At 35.0% G+C, this 26023-nt stretch overlaps 1 protein-coding gene across 4 annotated transcripts in view; it reads right to left on the reverse strand.

Annotated features, from left to right (window-relative positions):
• Window positions 1–26023, reverse strand: part of dpr12 (defective proboscis extension response 12) — a 337047-nt gene that overhangs the window by 84783 nt on the left and 226241 nt on the right. Inside the window, exon 1 of one of the 4 annotated variants that reach the window (XM_069038675.1) lies at window positions 22150–22373. The exons of the other annotated variants lie outside the window; for them this stretch is intronic. The gene's annotated coding sequence lies outside the window, so the exon portion shown is untranslated. Of the gene's footprint in view, window positions 1–22149; window positions 22374–26023 lie in introns of those variants that run through there. 4 annotated transcript variants of the gene reach the window in all.

The raw sequence follows: 26023 nt of genomic DNA on the forward strand, positions 1-26023 counted from the left end.
AGTCCATATTGACAGGAATTGTTCACACAACGAGGTGCGTTTGATTATTCACATTACTATAGAAATTTAGGTCAATTTCTAAAGGGGGCAGAATCCATTCAGAATTGTTATTTGAATTTAGTTACGTAATTACAATGTTACCATTTAAACATACAAATAAATTGGAGTGTCTGTCTGTTATTTCATTATTTAAACAAATTTTCGCACTTTATGGGTTACGTACACGATTCAACAATTATAGCAGTTTTTAGAATTTTTCGTAAGTATGTCTGGTTCTTTGTTTGAATCGACTTGATTTGAAAACTAACACATTGATTTCCTTGAAACAAAATTTATTAGAAAGCGAAAATTCGTGATCCTGTTCTGCATTTTCTTTCATCTTGATAAAATTGTGCTGCATATGAACTCGCCTCTCTTAGTTCTCCTTCGTTAATTTAAATCTAAGCTGGGTGAGACGACCTCACATTTTATGTGTTTTACATTGTAATCCTCAACGTCAGAAGAGAATTTTTTAACATATTTTTTATTTTCATATCTTTATGGTCTAACTAAAGCAGTGGTGTTCTTCAAACACCCGGGGGCGAGTTGCCTTCAAAGAGGGTGCACGAAAGCTTGAAGAAATGTTATGAACTTTTACAGTTAAAATTGAGAGCAGGAGACTGCAGGATTTTAGATCTTGACTTAAGTTTAGGTGCGCCACTGACTTAGGCGTTCCTGGGCTACAGCCTCGGTTGAGGTTAAAACGGTCATAATTCATTTTAAAAGTAAACTGTCACACTACTAAACACAGAATAAGGGAACATTCACGAAAATGGTTGACAAACGGTGGTCTACAAGTAAGATTATGTTTAAATTTATTGCAGTATTTTTGGAGAAATTTTGTACTACTTTTAGCGTAACATTGACATTGTCAGATTCATTGTTACTCTTTCATTGCACAATCTGTCATGGGTCAATGTATACAAAGTGATTCACGAGCAAATGCAACCAACCCACAATACGCATTTACCGCGTCCATACTTTTCAAATGTATTGTGGGTTGCATTTGCAATTCTGTCGGGCTCATCACTACTTGTGAATCTACCTTGTATGTGTGAAATATGTACTACAGACGCCTTGAATGTGGTAATATATGCGAGCAAAGGAGCAGGCTAGATATTAAATACTGAAATGATTTTTGAGTAAATAATTTTATTATGTTGTTCACAGAGTTGAGTTGTTTGAGTTCAAATAGGTATACAGTTGCAAGAATAAAATGGAACTAGCTTTATAACAGGACGAAGTAAACTTTGCAGTAGTTAAATTTATAGTTCAGAAAGGAAACACTCTTTGATGAGCTGTAAAGGCGGTAGACGTCCGCCCGGTTCCTTTTCTTTTTGTTGTGTTTGCTATCGACATGATGCAGCGGTTAGATGATGTGTCACAAATAGGTAATGCGATTTAGAAGTTGGTGCAGTAAAGCTATTTATTTCGCCCGTTCATGTCCTTCCTATTTGTGACTGGAGTGCGAGGTATGATGCCAAAGTTCAGAAAGAAAAACAAACAGTCGTGTCTCTTTGTCATACTTCCCAACTAAACTAGAAGCTCATCGTCCAATGTCCCGCTTTACTGATTCATAATTTCCCATTAAAATTTGAAAGACAGTCGACGAAGGCGAAATTGAAGATTGCTGGGGATGAAGGGGTCGGAAGTTCGATTGGTGGTTCGATCTCTCGAGCCAGTGGGATTAGGGTATGCGTAAAAATTAATCGTGGAGCAATTTGAGCGCTTCCGGTCTATTTTGAATAAAGTTGTCCTAGCTGGGGGGCAATAACAATGAACGACGTTATCCTGGGTGGAGACGTTAGCTCGACGGAATCAGCACTTAATTCAGAGCAGGTCGAATGATGCTAAACGTAATCCTCCCTCGTCGGTAATTGTTCTCAAGGATAACGCACCAGTTCGTGAGGGAAACCAAAGCGACCAAACGGAAATAAATCCAATTATCAATCAGCAGCACACTGGGCGCTATAACCCATCGCCACCCTTATAAACCGCCTCCGGACAAATACGCTTCTCGTTCGAGATCTGACCCGCAATTAACAAGGAATTTAATACTGGTTTTTCTTGGACGGAGGACCAGCAAGAATTACCAGCCGGAGGTTTTGCTAATGCAGAAGACGCGATAACATTGCTGTTATTACGAAAACAACGGTCAAGTTAATTTATGTTTTGTATCTCAACTACAATAAACTAGTTCTTGGAACTAGGGAGTTGCAAACTTACACGAACCGGAATATTTTATCAACAAATATTTTCAGACAAAAATTCAGATAAGTAGGTCTTGATTGCAGTGACATTCCGCAAATTGTTAAACATTTTGAGATAAATTCTTTCTAAATCCTTCTTTGATAAATAAGCATCGTGCAAAATCGGAGTTGTATTGTTAATTGACAAGAGACTACAGAAGACGAAATTAATTTGTTTATAATCAAAAACTTATGTTAATAAGGGCGAAATATTTTCATAAAGGAACAACAAAAGCGCATTTTTATGAAATACTCGTATATCGTTTGTTGTTGAGCGATTTTAAAATGGAAAACACTTTGTAGTCTTTTTAAATGTTTGTTCCAATTATTTCAGATTGCGACGCATTTGGAAAAAAAAAATATTACGATAATTGTAATTTAACGTTTGAGCGTTTTATTAAGCTTCGTTTTTAACTTGCTAAATTACATTAGTACATGATGAAACTGGAAGCTTGAAATTTAGTCCTTATTGGTTTCCTGTGCGCCTAGAGTAACTTCATTCATATAGCAGGAACTCTGGTTATCCCTCGCTAATTTCGTGGGATGTTACACGGAAATATGACGTGAGTAGTTGCAATTCTGTTAGTATGGCGGTTTAGGCTTCGATTTGAACTTTGTGCGGAAACTTCACTTTGAAACATTTCTCCATGATGAATGCGTTACAACTTCGAAACGGATACGTTTCATTCTCTTGTAAAAAAATTGAAATAATTTAAGGTGAAGGGTTTTTTCGTTTGAGTAATTGGACTGATGAAAAATAAAACTCAATTTTCTGCCGACGTTTTGCAATTTATTATTGTTTCCAAGAACTTCAATCTAACTTTTTCTAAATTTAATCAACCGAGTTAGTTTGATTTTTTGGTCAAGATAATGAAGTTATTTGTGCCAAGAAAAGCACAATAATGTGAGAAAGAAGGAATAAATCGCAAAATGTCAGCAGAGAATTGAATTTGATTATTTATGGATCCTATCAAATATCGGTGCGACTTTCGTCAAATTAAGAGGTTGAATACAAACAATGTTATGAAACATGTAGCCAGATGCATGTCCTGCTCCAATTATAAACCTTTTTGATAACCTGGCACTCACATAAAATAAATTTAGGCAAAAATGTCACTTCTTAACGTGGTCCTAACCTAACTTTTGTCGGTGAACTTCTAAAACTTACTACACAATGTTGTGAACAATTCAAGTGCTATTTCATGAACTTTTCAATTGAACAATCGATATTTATCAGTCATATTTTAGTACGATTGCCAAATCACAGAATAAAAAAAATCCCTCCATGGTGCAAACTTCTTGGTAAGCATTGTACAAAAGCAATAACATTCTTTCATTGTGACGCAAAATTTGCAGTGAATTATTATCAAGCCAATGATCATTAGAGCATTTCTCCAATTAAATGTTTCATCGGTGGAAAATATCTCGAGTGATGTGCATTTGAAGATTTTTCTCGCCAAGCATTCGCGTCGTCAGAATTATCAAGAAGAATTCAATTTATTATCGTTTATAGAAATTAAAATTCCGAATGTCTGGAATTTATGCTCCACTGCAAATTAGCCAATAACGAAGAATTTAATACAGAACGACTGCATGCCGCTATATTCAAAATTTTACTAAACAAATTTCGACTTCATTAAAATGTAAAAACGTCGGAATTTAATTAGAAATATGCGAAATGATTTTTTTTGTCGAATTTCCATCAGATCCTCCATTGTACATACAACGAATAAAAAAATAACTTTGGTGTTTATCTGTTCAATTCGTTTATGGCGGCAAGCGAACGGTCATTTACATCCGCAATCTGCTTTTCGTTGCAACATAGCTCGAAATCAGATCGTACATAGCATGTGCGGAAACAACAATTCGGTCCCGCTTTATAAATGCGCTTCAGTTGACAATTTTCAATTTAAATTTTGATTGGTGCTGTCACTCAGCTCCTGTTATTTATTTTCTTTCGATTTTTGTACGTCGCCCAAATGAAATTTTCTCCGAATGAATCTCTTACTTGCATGATATCCATACTGAAAGAGAGCGAAATTTCATTAGCGCCCATCGCAGACACCTGCAAGTATTGTAAGCTCGTAAGCCGATAAAGATTCTCTGAAAGATTTAATTGATTTAGAAGGAACCTTGACTTTGCTTTACTTTAATTCGATTCTTCTTCTAATCGAATTCCGGTGAGTGATTATAAATTAGTTGAGTAAAGTGTGCACCCTTAATTTAGTTAGTTAAGTGATATTGGCTTTAGTGCTTCAACGAGATTTATTATTCGCTCGTCCTCTAAAGCTATAATAACCACCGCTGGCGTCCAACTAGAATACACTTTACGTTCATGAGACAATGATCAGTACATTCATGCAACAAGATCAGTGGTAGAATTGACATAAAAAAATATTTTTTTCTCTTGTGCAGCTTTTGTTAACTTCGACTCTACTCTTCCCACTACGAGTATGTCAAATACTTCGTGCTACACATTTAACAAAGTTTCTTCATCTTATCTTATATTAATTAAATGTAATTTAACTAACACTTGCAACTGTTAGAACAATTACAGAAATTCAATTTACTCTCATTTCTCAGCGTATGATTTGACGTGACTAATTATTCTACTTACAAAAGCAAGAAGCTTGCATCTATTGTCATGCTCTTAATTAAGTTATTTGTATAAGAATGACTAAGACTAATCACAAAGTGAATCGTGTAGATACTCATAAAATAGTAAATCTAATTGGTTGACTCAAGTTGCAAAAAACCACTTTGCATTTGCAACAGCACTTTTATGGCATTAGTTATTTGAAATTACTTTAAAACTGTACTTATATGGAAAATATTCAATCCAAACTATGATTTTCTGGTCCCTTTGTGCCTTTATTTTTCTCCCGTTTGTAACACCTCGACATACAAAAAACAAGTGCGCTCTGCATCAGCCATGTGCCAAGCTGTTTTTTGTCCAGCTGTAGCATGGCCTACGGTATAAATCAAGTGAGAATTTTTACTGCAGATGTTGAAGCTGTTTCTTGATGCAGGATCTCCGGATAATTTCTCTGCACCAAAATAATGGTTCGCTCTAAGAGAAGGTTTCTATTATAAAAAGAAAGCAAATTTGGTTCAGGTCCAGACAACTTCGGTTCTTGTGTAAAGAGTGAGATATACAGGGGATAGCAGAATGGGAAAACAAGGATTCCTAGAGTCTTCTGTGATACTTTGGAATACATTCTGAAAAGTTGCGAATGGAGGAACAACGTAGAAGTAGAACTTCTTCTACCGTAAGGTAAAGGCATCTATAGCGAATGGTTTTGAATCTCTATCCCAAAGACAAATTTGTCGCACTTTCTGCTAGTATTACCTCAGTCTTATCTGAACGTCTTTTGCTGATGCGTGAACCCAGGTGTCACGTGTGTCGTCTATTTTGTTTAAAAGAAGCAAGAACCAAGAAAACATTTTACATTAAATAGAACTGCCAAGAGTTCCAAGTGATTCATGTGTTTTAATTGCTTTTCAGCATTCCAATGGTCATGTCCTCTAAGGTCACCTGGGGGACACCCCCCGAATTCCGAAAAGCTAAAAACTTTGTGCATAAAGACGTTTGGTTGAGAAAGTGATTAAGGACTCTCTAGCGCGATCCTGTTTTTGAATTGGCACGCTCAAGATGATCCTCTGAGAATCAATTTCAGAACCTAAGAACGTACACGACCTACTCAGGGTAATTTTACTCTTCTTTGGATTAATTACAAAATATATAATTTTGTAACTGAAACGCCTTTCACTGATTTTGAGGCTTTCGAATGTTTTCTAGACAACTAGAGTGGCAACCGCCGATTATTTTGGTAAAATCCTTTTAACCGGATAGATTCAGAGGTAGATGGATATCTGATTGCAAATGAATCGTAAATATTTCTTAGACTCGCGGACTAGTGACAGCATAAAATATGCAACCAACAATACCCCATATGATAACGATTGAATTAATTTCTTTTAACTCTTTTTGAGCTCTAGTTGAAAGTGTTCCCGCGTCACAAATTCATTCCGAAAAAGGAAGACAAAAATTGGCCCTTACATGCTGTACAAATCGAGATGTCTCCAAGATACAATGATTTTTAAATATTTTGACCAATCACTTTGTTGTTCAATTCGTGGTTGCAGAAGTCTTAGTTTGTTTTACAAACCTGACAAATGGTAACCGATAGCTCTAAATCCAAGATACTATCATTCGATCAGTCGTGATTATTCTCCAGTTTCTAACAAAAAAAGCCGCAATTGACCTGCTTTAGGATCCGGTGTCGAGTGTAGTTTGAGTTTTCTTTTGAGGGAAGTAAACGCGCTTCCTAAACCTGAAAATTCAGAGCAAATGCACTTTTGCACCTCTGACGGACGTGTGGGTAGCCTAGACCCTAGAGCATTGACACCTTCACTTTTGCATTTTTTAAGACGGGGTAGTTGCAAGAATTCTGATACTTTGTGATTAACTCGGTACAAAAATTCACGGAGAGTTCGGAGTGAAGAATGATGCTCTAGATCTCCGCTACATCTTGTGTACTTGTCGTACTTACTTGAATTTTTTTATTGACTGGAAAGCTCAAGATCGCACTAGTAATTTCATCGAATAAAAACAGAATAATGATAATCCTTGGAAGGAATAGCTTTAGTGCCAATTTCAATGGAACTGGAAGCCCTAGGGAGACGTCATTTGAAGGTGTCGCCGTATGCACTTATATGGAGCATGGGGGCGTTACAAATTACGGATCATAAAATGCAGTACATCGGATTGGGATTTTAATATAGGCGCGTTTGACGTTAGTGCGGAAAGCAAATCCGGGTAGTAGGTTAGAGAGGGTTGAGGAGTAGCACCGGAATCACCCCGGAATAAGAGAATATCTATTTCTCGTCAGCCCGGAGCGCAGTGGAAACTCTGCCGCCGTCGATTTTATCTCATTTTGATGTTGGAATCACTCGAGGAGTTTTTGCTGTAATCTATAATATATTTGATACCCTTGAGATATTGAAAAAGTCCCCGCATTGTGAAAGGGACCCAAATACAGTTGCGAATGTCAGAACATATTTGATCTCACTCCATTGCCTCTCCAAGTATATAAGATAGCAATAAGATGACTGCACCGTATTTGAAAATACAAATCGAGTCACTTCCAAGGCGGTACCTACTTGTCAAATATCGTCCGGATCTTTTCACCTTCAATCGCTTTTGATACACTCAATCACAACCGCCACAAACGGATTTTTCCGTTCAATAATTATGGAACCGGTGATTCATAGGGGCTGTCGCCGGGAGTGGGAACGAAAAAAGTAAACATTTGGCCGGCAAAACTCTGTCGATAATTCCCGATGCACGTTTGGCTTGAGGGTGCCAAGATGATGACCCCTGACCTAAGCTATCCAGCACAAGCGGCAGTTTGTTCGTTCAGACGGCATCCTTCGAGACCATCGAAAAACTTCGCCTTTCAAGAAACACGATGATGAAAGTAGGTTATAGACAGAACAAGACAGAAATATTGGTTTTAGTTTTGGAAAAAGAAAAAACCATTTATAACTGACGTCGCACTGTCCCGTGCCATATGTTGTAAAATAGAATATGTGTTTCGGTTTTTGCTCGCCATTGTTGGATTTTTTATTAGCACTGTATTGTATTAAGCATATTTCCAGATACGTACGATTACAGTAAGCCAGGCTCATTGTATTCCTGTTTCAAATAAAAAAGTTTCAATGATCAGTTGTGTACGCCGTGCACAATGGGATTTATACAAGAATTCGGGAATCAGAAAGTGATTATCAAAAAGCAGATTTTAAAAATTAAAAACATGACGGATTAACCGCAGTACCTAATTTGATTCTATTGGCAAATTAACATTTTTAAAGATATAGTGATCAGACTGTATCTGTCCATTTGTATATTTGTAGAATAAATCTATAGGTTGATGTGTAATTAGCGATTCTGTTTCCACTACATTTTTGCGTTTAAAAAATTATCTGGTTTTGGTTTGACAAACAACTATAAGGTACATATTTGTTAATTCCTGCAAAATAAAATAATTACGCCAATAATATCAAAATGATATACCTAAAACAAAATGTTATTTACTCAGCACGTTAGATATAAAGGGCCTTCAAATAAATTTATATTTGGAGCAACCTATGGAAATTCAATTGTTTGCAACATTTTTCCAGCGTAGAAAATGACACAAGACACAAGAAACGTCTGACATTTTAACGAAATAAAATTAGGTTAGAAAATATTTTTAATTTTTGTAGTGCATTCTCCCTATTCCCCCTCCACGGAATATGACAATATGAAATTGGGAAAAAGCTTACTATGTAACCTGTGTACTCCGGAGAATAATTGGTTACCTACAAAAATTACTTTACACTAAATATATATTTATTTGAAGGCCCGATAGAATTTTGGTATCGGCTGCTCATTTAAATTTATCCTCAAAGTAGGCGTTGAAGAGTCGATTGTTAAGGCACCATGATTGCAGATCACGGATCAGCTGTTTAAATCTAACCTCACTTTTTGCGTTGTTTGTGTTTATACTCTGCAGAATGAGGAGCGGTGCGTTCACATTGGTCTCTTCAACGCCTATTTTGAGGATAAATTTGTTCCTCGACATAGCAAAGTAAAGATTTTATCATAGAATGAGAAAAGTGTAGATTTTTTCCAAAACTTTTTTCAGTATTATTGTAAACCACAAAAAAATTAAAATAAGGAACTGTGTCCTTTCTTACGAGGTAAATTACTTTATACTACGGCCACATTCGTAAAAGATAAGTATTTTTTACTGACAGTTCATTTCTTCCTAAATTTCTGTTTTTATTAATTTTTAAATAATATTTGTTTCACGTACTCGAAAGAAACGTATCGAAGAAAGTTTATTTTAAATCTTTGAGGGACACTTGTAGATGCATCATCTAGGCCACATTATTGGAGAATTATTGTGGCGAGTTAATTTCCGTGTCAGGTTGTTGTTCATTGCTACGTGCTTTTAACAAATTAGTAAACGTTCCCGTCAATTTATTACTTTTTCCTATCTACATAACATAATTCTGTCTGACGTCTGATCTTATCTTAACACTTTACTGCTATTATCTCTCATCTGTTATACGCAGGTAAGAATTGATTTCCACTCCAACTGCTGAAATGTAAATGTCTGATGAAGGAACGAGAAGATTTTCCACAGAACCAATTTCAACGATTAGTAGCTAGCGTTATCGGAACAGTTATGGTGTTCTAGGTCAAGATTGGATTTGCCAAATCAATAGAAGTGACGCTAGCGAAGACAAATCTCTCTTTTCAGGAGATGTAACTCTCACAGTAACCGCAAAGTTTCAACGTAGATTTTTACTATGTGAGATTTTATTCGCCGGTCGAAGAGATCTCTGAAGTAATTATTGAACTAAAACAGGACACAGTTTCTCACATCATCAGACACTGGACGTTTATCCATACTTAATCTCTATTATGTAATGAGTCCGGCGGAATTGAAAATGCAACCCACAATACATTTACAGCTGGATATGGACGCGGTAAGATCCAGCTTTACGTTTCAAATGTATTGTGGGTTCCATTTTCAAGTTTGTCGTGCTCATTATTACTTGTGAATCATCTTGTATAAGTATTTTCTTGCAAAAAATGTTATGGGTCAAAACAAGTGCTGAAATTACTGACACCCGAATAAGATTTAGATAATTCTGAAGGTAATTTCTGGCACAGAATCAGGAAATGTTTTCGATTCAACTGTTGGAATATTTATGCTTTTGATGGGAATAATTTGAGCTAAACCGTATTTTATTACAGTTGAGGTTCAATTCAACGTGCAAAGTCTATAGACAATACACACTCTCGCTTTCAATACCGCACCTCTGTGGTCATATATTATTTGAACGGTGGACATTTAATTTCGTTTTGTATAACACAAATTTGTAATCACCGTATTGGTTAAAACACACAATCTTCAGTTGCGATTTAAATTACCTCTGCACTCTCCAGGGACACCGGCTTCATCGTTAATACTCCGCTAGCTTGAGTAATGATGTTGGTTGCGGTTTTTACAGTCCTAAGAAAAGGATAAAAGAAATCTTTTTATCTTCACCCCTTTGCACAGACGATTCTGCGATAAAATATGAAATGAGAGTGACAGAAAAAGATAGCTCGTAAGTGTATAGTTTAGGTACATTCGTATTTTATTACTTTTATGAAGAGTTTTATGAGATATGTGGTGTATAACTTCCTACGTTTTGATGTTATCTAGAAGTAATAAAAATGTGCTGACTACTGAAAAGCATCTCCCATTTTGCGGTTGGTTTTGTTTTCTGTTTGTTGAAATGTAATAAATCGCGAAGAAATATGGCGGAAAATATATTGCGCCACCCACTCTAGTATAAATCACCTTTAAATCTAATTTAAATATTTTAATGGGTCGTTATTTTTGTGCTGTTTTGACGAATTGACAGAAACAGATTGATCACCGGTGAGACGGGCCGAGACGAAATGAATTTCTTATTCGGGGCTAATTCCGGAATACCACAAAAGGCTTCTTTGTTTGTCGAGACGGGCGAGTGTCAACTCCGGTGTATTTTTAACTGTCCGTATTCCTTGTACGGTTCAAACTTGTTGAGGGCGGCGAAAGTTATCTATCCAGGAGCAGTTTAAGAGAAACAACTTCGGTAACTATGCGAGGGTTGAAGGGCTAGTCGAGGGAGCATCACACACTTTACAGCCCAAACACACAACCTTTGTGGCTTCGAATTTTTGTTTGTAATTCTGTTTGTTGTCGGTTTTCTGGATCTCGTCTACCTCAGACCTGGCGCTCTTATTATTTCCTCATAATGTCGATTGCGTTTATTTGCGATGCTATTCGGAAGTCGTGTACAAAACTTTACGACGAACAATTTTAATATCAAGTAGATGGTATGGAAATATGTTTCGCAGCTCATAATATTGACTGGAATTAACCGTTTCTCGTTCCTCTTCCGAATATTAATGGCCGTTCGGTGCCTCTCTCTGTTATTTTCCGTGCCTTATCAATATTCCACTACTTCGCTAAATGCTCCAGGACTAATTCTACTTCATTTACTTACTTGCTATTCTGCTACATTTGTTTCCTAAAACGAAACAACGCGTTTACTGGAAAATGTTAACATAATTTTCAACTACGCAACGTCTGAAAGGGAGAAATTTAAATTGGAAGTTTGAAAAATTACCGTTTCGCATTACCAGCCTCTTAGCCTGCCACCAAGACCGATTAAAATGAATCTGATTTTAAAGAAACGGCTCGAGGGTGATAAGCGATCTAATAAAACTATTACTCCACTTCACTTTTACGTCACTCTAAAATTACAAATTACTTTTTTAACTTTAAACGCACGTCAAAACGCAGTTGGGATATTTTCGTTTTGAAATCTTTATCACCAAATCGGCTTAGTCATTTTTTTTTAAATTATTTTTAGTCGCACTTACACCTATTTAAATATTACAATCTTTGAGAAGGATCATTTTTGTTACATGAACTCCAACTTCTACATATTTGCCATTTTTCAGAGCTGTTCAATTTCTTCGCAATGTTTTTGAGTGTAAAGTTCTACTTAGAGGTCTTGGATTTTCTCATGGGCTATGGGTCATATTTGTACAAACGACGAATATGGTCATTTCTTACGTTAGTTTCGTCCATAGACGTTTCTAAGAATAGATAGTATTCCTCCACGTGTTACCCCGTCGCTAAAGTAGTCGACGTTTTCAGTTTTCATTTACAGATTTTTCACTGGTTTATCGCTTCGTCTTCGCGCAGATATTTCCAAGGTCACAGCCCAGGAGAGAATCCAACACCTATACCTCTGTTTTAAAATGATGCGAAAATAAAGTTTTCATGAACCTCTCGTTAATTATCTTCAGCTGAAATGGAAGACATGTCCGTAAATAAAAATATCACTAGGAGTTTTCTTTTACCAGTTTAAAATGTGGGACGAAAAAGCAAGAGATTATTGAAATAAATATTGCTTGAGCCTTTGTTTGAGGTATTTTGTGGTGAGCCTGTGGTTTTCCTATGTCTGGCCCAGGGCGAGTTATTGATCTAAAAAATAATTGCCTTTCGTCTATTTGCATATCAGGTCAGAGTTTTAATTAAAATTCGAATTAATCCGAGATAGTTCTGGGTAAAGTATAAAGAATTAATAAATTTATTAGTCCGACGGTCTCAAATTTAATATTTCCACGTCGACCTTCCTTACTTTACAACTTTTAATACCCATCAATTAGGAGTACGGAGTTAACGAGTTGGTCTCTAGCTTTAGTGGGAGAAGACTGGTGGAATAAAAATATTTTTCGGAAAAATTCCCTGCAAGATAGAGAAGCGGATTAAAGTCGACAATGGAATCATAACAGTTTGGTGCAGGTGTTCGGTGTTGCGGTCAACTTTTTCTTTTCTTTTCGTCGCACAATGGAACCAGACGTCAGAGTTTTGGATTAATGCAAGTGAAAACCTGGGAATCAACGAATCGCTCCGAGTTAATTTTATAAATGCGCGGAGTTGAAAGTTTCAGTTAAAATCTTGCCGTCCCACAAATTCAATTCGCTTTGTAATAATTAAGTTCACAGAGGAAAGCTTTGTGTGTGCTTCAGGCATTAGAGTCCATTGTACACGTCCGTTAATGCTTCATTTTGTCTTAATCTGCATTAGGGGAACAAGTTCTCGAACTGGATATTTTTAAAACAAGATTTGTTAAATAAATCACAGTTCGTAATTAAAATATTGGTCAACTAAAACCTGCATTATATTTTTATATAAATCATAATATAATATAAAGTTTTGCATAGGTATGCATTACGTAAAATATAAAATTTATTTTTGATACTTTTTTACAAATACATACAGACTGATTCACATAATTTTTCGACCCTAACGAAATTTAAATGCAACCAGTAATACGTTATTCAGTGATGACTTGATACTTTTATTTACTATGAAATCTGGACACTCCTGGCACTTGACAGTTCCTTTTTGTATAATTATGAAATAATTTGTGTTAATTAAAATGTGCTCCAATGAGGAAAGAATCGATATAATGTTGATATTTATGATGAATCAGTTTCTTAAATAAAGAAAAATATTGTCGACTACTGCCATTTTTAAATTTTTGGAATTGAAACTTTTGTGAGGATTGTCCAAACCATACAAAACTTTAAAATAATTCATGAGTTATGAATGAGAAACGTATTGTTGGTTGCATTTAAATTTCGTTAGTGTCGGAAAGTTATGTGAATCAGTCTGTACAACGTGTTTCGCGTAAATGTACGAGCCTGACGAACTCAAAATGCAACCCAATATTCAATTTTCATGAGTAACTAGGTGTAATAAATCATGTTTTGACAAAAAGCAGTTTGCACATCCCTGAAGTTTTTAAAATTTCCCATTTTCGGAAAAGCTCTCTAACGATCGTGTTAGTTAGGGATGACCAAAACAACAATTTATAATCTTTAATGAATCTAGTTCCCATTGTCAAATGTATTTTGTGTTGCGTTTAGACTTCGTCAGACTCTTAGGTGAAACATGTTGAATAAAAAAATTTTGCTTCTACATAATATTTTATTGCGTATTTCTTGATGGAGAAAGGACTCTGCATTATCCAGTTTGGTGATTTATACTGCCTTTGGATATTCCTTTTATGTTTATAAAATTTGTTTCGTTACATCTTAATTGCGTCTACTGAAAGCGAAGGATAATCTGCTTCCACTTTCGGAAGGGAATGACTCCTTGGATATCAATGGTATGATTGTACACTGAACTACAAACTTCGTCTTTTTTCTCAATCCATTAGAGAGGGGAATCTCATTATCTGCCTGTTTTGGAGAAAATAATGGATGTAGGAGGATTAGGCCAGGTCTTTGAGATAGGAGAAATTTATTGTATGTTTCACATCGCCATTCTCGTAAGATTTAAAATATTATGATCTGATTTTTTTTTAATTCAACTTTCCATAAATTGTCTATATACTATAGTAGTTTGCAACGAACTACAACTATGGACACTTAACAGATTTTAGAATTAAGCTAAAACTATATTGAAAAACCGCAACTGATTTTTTAGAGATCCTTTACAAGGAAAATTACGCTTAATTTTTCATAACACAAGTTTACATATTGACATCTGTAACTAACTTATTTCATACAATTATAAATGTAATATGCATACATCGGGTGTTCATCTAAATTTATACTCAAAGTAGGCGTCGAAGAGTCGATTGTGAACGCACCACGGATTACAGATCACGGATCACGGAGTCTAACCTCACATTTGGTGTTTTTGGTGTTTTTACACCGCAGACTGATAAGTGGTGTGTTCACAATCGACTCTTCAACGCCAGTTTAGAGAATACATTTAAATGAACCCCCGCTATTATTGTAGGTATAGTACCTATCATTAATTCTAAATTTCTATTAAATTCCTTTTATTTAATTAGTTATTGAACAAATTATTTTTATAAACAAAAATTAATAATAGTTTAATAACAATTCTCTCGTTATGTAGGAGGGAATTGAGGATACTGTTTAATTAAAAACCAGTCAAATGCAGTTACTTCAAAGACTTGGAAAACTTAAACTTAATTTAATAGAAAGACATTATATCCTTCAGAAACTGTGCAAATAATACAGTCAGACGGTAATTAGAGATTTAATTACGAATATGTAGTAATTATGATGTCTACACATAGTGTTATTATGAAGTTTACCATTATAAATTGCTGTTGTAAATGATGTGTAGATAAAGGATGCGGTCAAGCTGACATTAATGGTTTGGGTTTGAACGAAGGTCACGGACTGTCATTTTTTAAGCAAATGTTTTAACTTAAGGTCAAGGGCTTGTATATTTTTATGGGAAATAATGTAAGCATACAATTTTATTGGGTCTTGGCAACCACCCAACCACTAAACATATCTAGTTTGATACTGTGCTTTAGTTAAATTTTATTAAATGAGAATAAAACATTCACCAACAATAACAAACTTGTTGATGTAGTTATAAACCAATATGTAAAACCTTCTTTGGTTATATTTTTCTTAAACAACTGGGTACCCTGATGTCAACATCGTTAAGCTCGCCTGAACTTTCGTGCCGTAAAGCTACTGTGCCATATGATCTAGTCTTGTGTAAACAAATTCTGAAGAAATGAAAATCACCTAAACACCTTACTTTTTGAGTCTGGCGCGAGCCTCCTCCCGCGGGAACTCTCCTTTGTCCGCGTCCCAAATGTACGTAATAACGTTGCATTGAGTGCTTATCAACTCTCACTTTGAAAAGTTTCAATAGATTTCGAAAGTCTATTGTAACCGGCACGGCAAATAATAGAGTCGTGATAGTTGTCTGTCTCTTGTCTACGTGTACAGCTTCTTGTGTTGATTGTTGACAAGTCATTATCAATTTGGGCCAGTTTACTAAACTTAACTTGACTAGACGATCTTATCGCGGGTCTGACACAATAACTGTTCGATGTTCATTTAAATAAAGTTCCGCCTACTGCACTACTACGTAACAGTCCTTTCCTGCATCTCGACGCAGGACCAAAAATTAATATGTATCAAACGCGTCGGAGGAAACACAACCAGCCCACACGTGATCCATAAAATTTATTTTAGGAAATTTCTGTGTCGGAGATGCATATTTATGAGGTGTTAACGCGGCGCTCGTGTGGAATAAACGTTATTGGGATTCGGTTGACCAGCACGCGAGCAACTCGATTTAATAAAGAAACACACTAATAGGTATGACTGGTTGGTCAGAGTGGAAGCTCGGAGCTTATTCTTGTTATCAGGAGGGGTGGTTCGCCACATAGTAAACAAACACGTAATTATATCTCGCATTCGTGATCCTAAGAACTTTCGTGCTTCCTACAAGAATGCTTTTTTATTATTTGCCTTGTGCTTTTTATGCGACGAGCTTTGTAGGCATTTTTAACGGGGCGATAGCCGACGACCTAGAAATCACTGCCTAATCCTTGCCTAGATTCCATTCAAGAAATGCAATAAAGGTGAATATATTATACCAGACAGCAATAAAACAAAATTGGTCATAAAAGAAGCCACCCGGATAAAACATTATGTACACGTCACGTTGCTATACTCTGTTCATCCTAAAAATGGAGATAAGTCGTAATATATCTGTCTCTGTGTAGGACAACCAATGGAAACCAGTGAATGTCAAACGCTTTCAGACCCAGGCTATGGAAACACTTTATTCTTAATGAGTACAGGGTTGTCATATAGATTCGCAGCCTCTTGTAGATTTGTAAATTTGATTTGTAAATTTGACATTTGACAGTAAGAAAATGTTCTTCAGTTGAACAGGCGAAATTGATTTGATTTTAATTATTTGTGACAATTTGATTAAAATCACGGTGTCTTAAAACCCCTTGATTTCAGGCAACCAAGTAATCACATCAATTTACCTTTAGAATGTTATACTCTATTTTAGGAGGCAAATTTCACAGCCAACTACGATGTAAGCAACATTTATGATGATGAACTTAATGTCTTTTTATCAGATGAATGGTTTAGTGCAACTTCTTCTCATTTTTACTTCAAAGAGAGTTTGATAAAATAAACGTTATGGTTGCAGGAAGGTCGCGGCATTTAATTAATTGCCGGCAAGCAGATCGACTTCCCTTAATTCAGCTTCGGCTGAATAAACCCTTCAAAGCCCGATTTGCGAGAAAAGAAGAACAATCTCGAGGCGGTGCGATTATATGAAGCATTTTATTACAAGGAAATCATTTTCAGCATTTAGAGTATCAGAGAGCTTTTTCGCGTCTCCTCGGTCTACTTTACAAAATAACGTCATCGAAGAATTCGATACGGATTAAATTACAAAAAATCGAGTGGAACGATTTTTCCTTGGATATTTTCATTCGAAACAAGCCGTCTATGCCGCTTGTTTAATTAAACGGAAGTAAAAATAACGAGTCTTATCAGGAAAAAAGGAAGGCACAAAAGATCACAGCGTCTTTCAATTACTTTTCTAGATTAAACGGCTTGAATCGACAATCAGAGGTAATTGTCGGGTCATCTGGTAATTTAGTGGAGTGTTACGCCCCCGCAGAATATTCCGTTACCGATTAGCAACCCTGAATTCTTTAAGATTGATTAACAATGTATATTAACGCGACGACAACGGATACAATGCCGTCAGACTATAAATTTGCCCCTAATTGAAATAAAATGACTCATATTTTAATTAACATCATTTCAATCTTCATCGCAAATAAGTTCATCTAAATTAACATGAAAATTGCGAAATCAACGCTCCACTGAGCATGCAATTTCTTTGGCGTGTCTTTGACATTATTTTCCCGTTTTAATCAAGGGCAGTTTATTTAATTTCTCGTTCAGAATTGCATTTGTTAATAAATTTCGTGAGTCAACTATGTTACTTCAGACAAATTCACTCATTACAAACTCCTTTCCCCATTGTTTATTTCGAGTCACGTTAAGTGATGTTTCTCCAATTAACTTGAGTAACGAGAACGTAATTCATGCCGTTAAAAAATAAAAGTAAAACACACTTGCAGCCTCGATTCTGCGGAAAAAGAATTATATTTTACCCATTCAAGCAAAAGGAGTGCAATAAGTATGTCAGAATATAAATCTCTGATTTTTATTTTACTTTTGGTAGAACGTTTAAAATTACATTTACGAAAATCGATTAGTTTTCATGTATTCAGTGTTAAAGATTTGAATGTTGGGAGATGTTTTGCAACACAAAAATAAAAATATTATTAAATGGTAAATGGAAATTAAATTAAATTCTCCCACGTAATGTTAACCACAGGTTCTCTAAGACTTTTAACGGTGGAAAAATTATTAAATGAAACGTCTGAACAAATTTGACTGAAATTTTATTTAACAAAAATAGCCTCAAGTCCAATTTGGTCCACAAAAAATGCAGAAAATACAAAACAAATAAATAGTTTCTGGTGGATTTTACATACTTGAAAGTTTTGTAAAATAAAACATAAATTTACTTTTGTGACGTTACCCTCTTTTTCATTTACTCTCAACGGCACACTCAAATTGTCAATTTTTTTTTTTTGGAGGTTAAGAAACTTCTGGTTTTACAGTGCCGCTAGTAATCTACTAAAATGCGATGGAAAAATTACAGTTAGCAAAATTCCTAATCACCCGATCATTCTTATCGCCATCGCTAATTCCTTACCGTTTACTATCTGCTATAAAACCCCAAAATTTCTAACCGCCGGAAGGAACTCGACTGCGCCCAAAATTTGTTTCATTTGTGAGTGGGAAATAAACACAATTAGACTTTCAAAGTTTTGTTTAAAATTAGCTTAAAATTTAGTTTCACCTGATGTATTTTTCACGTCACTGGGGAAAATTGAAATTATTATAAAACTGAGATACAACAAGAATAGATTCTTTTTCGGTGTAGAGTAAGCTGCACCGCTTGATGGAATAATAAAATATATTTACAGTCACAACATGTTTGGAACAATCTCTTAAAACAAATCCGGCACTGTGATGAACCTAGAATTCTAACAGCTTACAATGGTTTGTTGTTTCTCTCGTTTCCATTATATTTGTGATCCTCGCCTAAATGGAAAACTGAGATTATACTACTTTTATACCGAATGAGAACAAAAAGTAGTCAACGCTTTGTTTTCCTATTTGCTGAAACATTAATAAAAAAATTACATTAATTTTTCTTCTATCTCAATAATAACACAGAAGATTTCGAGTTTCGCCAGACGTATTTAAAAATTTAATAATATTTATTATTTGTCGGCTTCCCCAACTGGTAAACACACCATTCATTACCTTTCAATTTAGATTAAGGTAGCTGCGATTTACTGACGGGTGTTGTAAATATCTGGGGGATATTTCAATATTTGCAACATCGGTAGCATACACGGTTAATTTTCTTTTTTTTACAGTTACTTTAAAATTAAAGTGTTCATACGTTACTCCAATTTAGTTTAAAAAAACACAAGTATTATTTTTCCAATAAATGCTTTTTTAAATTTTTATTGACTAATAGAAATAATCATAATCATAACAACTAATCGGGTTGACAGCTCTGTATGTCAAAAAGTTTGTTTTGTTGTTTCATAAAAATCTGCAAAGGTGGAAAATAAAACATTTGGTCAGCCGAAAAGTGTAATACGGTAGGTATTTTCCAGCGCGACAACTAGGTTTCAGGCTCGAGGCGAAGCCGAGTGCCTGATTAGTTGGAGCGCTGTAATGTAAATAAATAAAATGTAATGTTTGTACACGTAAAACATATCTTGGTTAGAAAGAAAAATCGAAAATAAAGTTTGCACTTTTGTATATTTTTTATCGATCCAACTTGAATAAACTTTAATGTTACAGAAATTACTCTACTTCATTGAAACCGCTAAAAAGTTTGTCAACTGTGTACTAAGCTTCCGTTTGAACAATTCTATTTACATATTGAGAAAGTTGCAATTTTAAAAACTCATTTTAGGTATATGTATTGTAAAATCCAACGTCAAAGCAACGTTGCACTTTTCACTGTTCACTTTGGACGAGAAAATTCAAAACAAATTCATACTCGTATATTAAATCTTCATAAACTGTTCATTCATCTACAGATTTTCAAAATAATGGGCCGGTTGCACCAACGTGAGTTAAATTTAACTACAGATTAAAATATAGGAAAACATTGTTATAACAATAGGTAACTAAAGTAATGAAGCATTTTAACATCAGTTAACTGGTGCAACCGGCCCAATGACAACTAATTACTTAAATGTTTTTATCTACTTTGCGTTACAAATGGGCTCATTATTATATCGAAAACAGTTTAATAATGAATCATATTATTAAACTGTTTTTGGTTACTTTTAGCTTTTGTCATATTGGTAACATGAGCCGTTTGACGACAGGCGTCAAGGTAACGAGTGAAAATGTGATGTAAATTTAGTAAATATAACCTTACATTTTCGTGAAAAATGTCTGTCACCAACCCACGCGAAAGTCCCTAGTCTAATATGAAAACTTGAACAGCTGAAATTTCAGTAAATCAAAGTAGATAAAATAGTATATTACACACGTTTAATAAGACGTATTATCACATTCATTCTATTAAAGCACTTCTCGTTACGCTCGTCGTGCTTTAAACACACTCATGTGATAATAAAGCATCTTATTAAACTCGTATACTATTAATTTATACTACGAGTATAAAATATAGGTTTCATAAACAATTTTATCGCAAAACCTTTTCAACCAATAACAATTTAGGGGGTGAGAATTTTTAATTTGACTATAAAGGAGTGACCACGATTTTTATGAGGACATTTTAATATGCTCTTACTATTCGATTAAAAGATGAAAGACTATGTAATATCAATAAAACGAATACATAATATGCTACAGCCTCAGCAAATAAAAACGAAATTTTTAAAGTTTCTGAAAATAAGAAAAACTTATGATAGCAAGACATAAACTTCCCAAACAAAACAAAATTTCCTAAACATTGGACACAGGAGGCATTGTGTTGTTATTATATAAGTTAGAGTGAACTCCGAAGCTCACCTAGTCAAGAAAAATGTTACCTCCTTCAGTGTGATTATTGTGAGAGTATTGTAATAAATATCTAGGATTGTAAGCTCCATCATGCTGAAGGAGATAACATATTTCGAAACAACATTGTAGGTATCCACCTTTGATACAGGTCTCACTTTCATGGGTAGAGAGTGACGAAGGTTCCTGTAAACGTGTTCAGGAATTAACCCGGTTCAGACTTGTTATTTTGCTCACACCATTGCTCAAACGCACCTGAAGGCGTGTGGTTAGTGTTTTTCCACATTTCATCTCGCTCCTTTCGTCCCTCTTTCTTTCTCTTTGAGTGATATTGATTTCAATCAATCACCAATTCTCGGCAAAATCCCCCTTAAACCCGGAACACTTCCAATTGCAGATTTGCAATTATTAAAAACCCAGCCGGAATTCGTCAATAGTTTCTTTTTGTAAAAGTTGTCGATTTAGTAGCAGTTGGAAGATTTGTTTTGATTTATTTACGAACACGTACATCTGCAGAACATGATTTATGGTAGTGTTCAGCGTTCTGCGACAGATGAAACAAAAACACAAAGCTCGCACAGCAAAGGCACAACACTTCCTCCCAGCCCGGACTCCCGGAACTCACACATACACACACGCGAGCTCTCGCTTTCCCCAACTAGTCTCCTCTGACAAATGGCTTTTGTTAAAACCTAACCCAATTTCGGATATTTTCACTTAAAACTTTTCGCGCCCGACCCTCCCAGCTCCAACAAATATTTAATTACGAAGCGGGAAGTGTAAACAATTATTTATACAGTGTGTACGAGGTTCGGCCTGCACTCGGGGCGGTTTACGACCTCACTGTTTATACTTATCATAAGCCTTGTCATAATGCCTGTTAATTTTAAGTAAATGGGAGCGCTCCTAGTTTATTATGTAACGACCGCCCTTCCTGAGAAAGTTGTTGGAGAAAATGATGTCAATAATAAAACAGTGTAGGCAAACAATTTATTTACGGACAATGGCGAGGCAAGGACGTGACGAGCGGGGATTAATTCATTCGGGGCCTCCAATAAAAACGCGCCCCCGTGGCGCAACCCTTGCCTGAATGGGGATAGTTTTAAATAAACGTTTCTCGCCAATACGGCCCTTAGAATACTGATGAACGGGGTGGTCGTGGGCTTATCGCGAATTGGGGCTGCGATATGAAAGTTAATACGAAACGCAGTTTTGCTAATATTATTGTTAAATTAATAACGACGAGTTAATGTAATAGAAAGCCAACATCGCATGTGTTATCTAAGGTTAATATTTACCGACCTAAATTATGTTTGATTTCCATTTGTCTCCCCGTTCGACATGCACAGAACAATGCCACCCTGCTACGCAGCCACTACCCCGTATTACATTTCCCTGCAGCGATGGTCCATTTTTTACGACCCTCTTAGACCGACGACCCTATGCACCTCCTAGTAATTAGTGACCACCGACAAAGCTTTGTTTAATCAATTTGGTTGTATTATTTGCACTATAAAAGACACACGTAATAATCCGAGTAAATTTGAATAACTTTGTGTTCAATTTGCATAGCCGAAACAAAACATGGACGCAGAACAAGACCGGACTGAATAAGCAGGAATTAAAGATGTTTGCCAACAATTCGTGCGCTGAAAGCGCAAAACGCTTTTGGCTTATGTATACATAAAAAATTCCACGCTTACGCAAATTTCGCAGTTTTGTTGTATTGTTAAGTAATTTCCGCAGCTGGTGGTGTTTGGTTAACGTTTTTCTTATTTGTTTTTCTTGGGGCATGTTCGTGGCTTGTTTCAAATTTTATTCCGTCCATTTTTGTTTGAGCAGTGCTTGCGAGCTGGTAACAATAAAAAGAAAATTGCTGTTGGATGGTGGGTCGTGGAAAAGTTGTAACCTTTAAAATTAATTTGCGCATCATCAGCACGAAAGGCAGATCTGAATTAAATTAAAAGTGTATTCGATCGTGCCGTAGCAGTGTTTGTTGCTGTCGAAAGCCGGCTTACGGCCAATAAATAATTAAAAAAGTTTTTTTCGCTTCACTGAAAAAAGTTTGAATCGATGCGATCCAACTGTGATGATGAAAATTCGTTAAATGTTTGCCCTAAGTTGGTTAGACTTTTTTACTCCACTAGTTAAGTGGAAGGGTCTTCCACCTACATACCTGGATTTTTTAAAGCTGACGATGGGAATTCCTGTAAGGATAATAAATTCCTAATAAAATTTTCACACCAACTTCAAATTAAAAAAAGCAGGAATGCTTTTACTATTTGCAATGATTGATTTAAATTTATATTTTAACTTTACTTTTATTATTATTTTAGGTTTCTAATAATTTAAATAATGTTATTTGAAACTTTTTCAAACCAAAACTAGTAAAATTATGTTAAGGTAATTCCACATCGCGTTGTTTCCTTTTTTTGCCAAGTAATGTATAGCTCACCATAAGATAATAAAAGTGTCTTTCTTATTTCTAACCACTCGTTCCTGAGCCTACCGCCATAAGCCGAAATGCTACTTATGAAGACTTATAAAAGTTTGAGGTGTTGGATTTTCTCATGGGCTGTGAGTCATATCCGCGCAAACGACTAATATCGGTCTCAAGTAGTCGCTACAAACCGACCGGAAAACGTCGTCATTCGTTATGTTAGTGTTGTCTCTCTCTCTTGTGTATTTGCGTGCAAGGTAGTCGACGTTTTCAGTTTTCATTTACAGGTTTTTCACTGGTTTGCAGCTTCGCCTTCGCGCAGATATTTCTAAGGTCACAGCCCATGAGAGAATCCAACACCTCTACCTTGGTGAATTTTAAAACTAGAGCTTTTCTTTGATATGCAAGTGTAACAGACCACCAAGTTTTGTTTTTTTGTCAGTGATAGTGAGTGATGGGAAACTTTTTGTACTACTACGTCAGTCTAGGGGGCGATGTATTCACTACGAGTACATTTGGCCGAGACAGAAAAGTGACATCGTTTCTTTAGAAAATTCCTGAATTAACTGTCGGTTATAGTGCGGTTGTGTGACAGCGCGGGTCAAATCCGCACCGCACAAGCCGGAGTTATAACCCTAGAACACTGTACGTTGTACATAAAATGGAAGTTTGATTCATTAAAGTGAGACTTGACCCAGTTGGTGAAAAAATCAAATAATTGTGTAAAATGTGTTCAGTTAGGTCATTTAAAGACCCAATTATTTCGTTTGCTAGAACATAAATGTTTTAAGTACAAGCTGTCTGGCACTAGAAGTACGCAAAAGTAATAATTAGCAAATTTATTACACACCAGAAGTTTAAAGAAGTTATTATTTTCCACTTTACAATTTGTGAACACGAGTATGCACTTTGCGTTGTATTCAATTTAAACTATTCTTTTATTTTGGTTTCTCATTTCTTATTAAAGTCCAACTTTTATTAACTTGAAGTAAGTAATTGATTGTATTTTTATTATTTTCTTCTATTTCATGGTGACAACGGAGTGCTGGACAATGTTACGAAAGGGATTGCTGAAGAGCCACCCTTGACGACCTCGTATATGTGGTATTTCCACTCTTCATCAATAATCCAGAATCCAAATTATCAGTCAATTCTTTTTTCAGCTGACGGTTGCGTGCATTTGAAAGGGTAATACTTCTGCAATAACATTCACGATTACTCGCAGCTAGACAATAACGTTGTCCGCGTACAACAGTATTCTCCATTAATACGTAAATATATCCCACTCTGTGTTGAATGTTTCTTTGCAAAAGGAATAAAAAGGATATTTTAATACTGACATCTGTTCTCTTTTTCATTAGATGTAAGTAAGTCTAATGCGCAAATGAGCATATTAAACAGTCATGGTATTATACAGTGAGCGGCAAAAGTATGGAATAAATTCATTAAAAATTAAACAAAATTTAAAAAAAAAAATATTTGGACAGGTCAATTTTAGTTTATAAAAATACATATTCTAATACAAAATAAAATTCCAAGCAGTCATTTGTTTTCGAGTTATGACGTCATCGACAATTTTTTTAAATAGAAACCCCATATTTTTTTTCTTGATTGTGATAGCCCTTTTAATTGTCTAAACGTCAGTATAAAAATTTTAGTATCTTACATAAGGAAATTTTTGAGAAAAAAAAAAACTAAAGCTGGAAAAAATAAAATTTATAACGAACAAAAACAAGTCAAAAACTGTGTTACTAAGTACTTAAAATTATGGAATTAAATGTTCGAATTGCCATCCCCCAGCTTGTTGACAATAAGCAAGTTTATGAAGAAATTCCCCCTGTTTCAGTTTTATCTATCGCATCCAATCAAAATGAAAATTTCTATACGTTGTGTTTCTGTTAAATGAGTCATTTTTTTAAAAGAAATAACACATATGAATGAAATTGACAGTAACATTTGACTGTTTGATTTACCTACTTGATTTTTCGACTTGTTTTTGTTCATTATAAAATTTATTTTTCCAAATTTATTATTTTTTTTCTCAAAAATTTCCTTATGTAAGATAACAAAATTTTTATACTGTCATTTAGACAATTAAAAGGGCTATCAGAATCAAGAAAAAAATAGGGGGTTTCTATTTAAAAAAAACTATCGATGACGTCATAACTTGAAAACAAATGACTGCTTGGAATTTTACTTTCTATTAGAATATGTATTTTTATAAATTAAAATCGACCTGTCCAAAGATTTTTTTGGAAAAAACTTTGTTTAATTTTTAATGAATTTATTCCATACTTTTGCCGCTCACTGTATGTATAGGTATTTATTCAAATATTCATTCTAAATATGTAAAGGATAAAAGCTCTAATTAGGTGCAAATTTTTATTGTAATAAAAATAAAATTAGCAAACAAGGGAAACAAAACATAGCTACTCATTTCAATTAGTAAAGAATTGAAATAAATATTCATCTCAATAACATTCACAAAAACGTTTTGTTGAAAATTAATTTAAGTCTGGAATAAAAGTTACATTGTTCTCTTCTAAAATCACAATTCGAACTAAATTCTGTTTAAAACAAACATTTGGAAAATATCATTTGTGCCAAATATTATTGAATATAACAGAATATAAGTTACAGAAGGAAAGAGGATGAATTAATTTTCGTTGGTATTTGACTGATTTCTGTGTTATTTGGGACAATTTGTTTGAATCTTGGTTAGCCCTTAAGAGATAA

Source organism: Tenebrio molitor, chromosome 2 (genome assembly GCF_963966145.1).
Source record: "Tenebrio molitor chromosome 2, icTenMoli1.1, whole genome shotgun sequence".
Classification (NCBI taxonomy): Eukaryota; Metazoa; Arthropoda; class Insecta; order Coleoptera; family Tenebrionidae; genus Tenebrio; species Tenebrio molitor.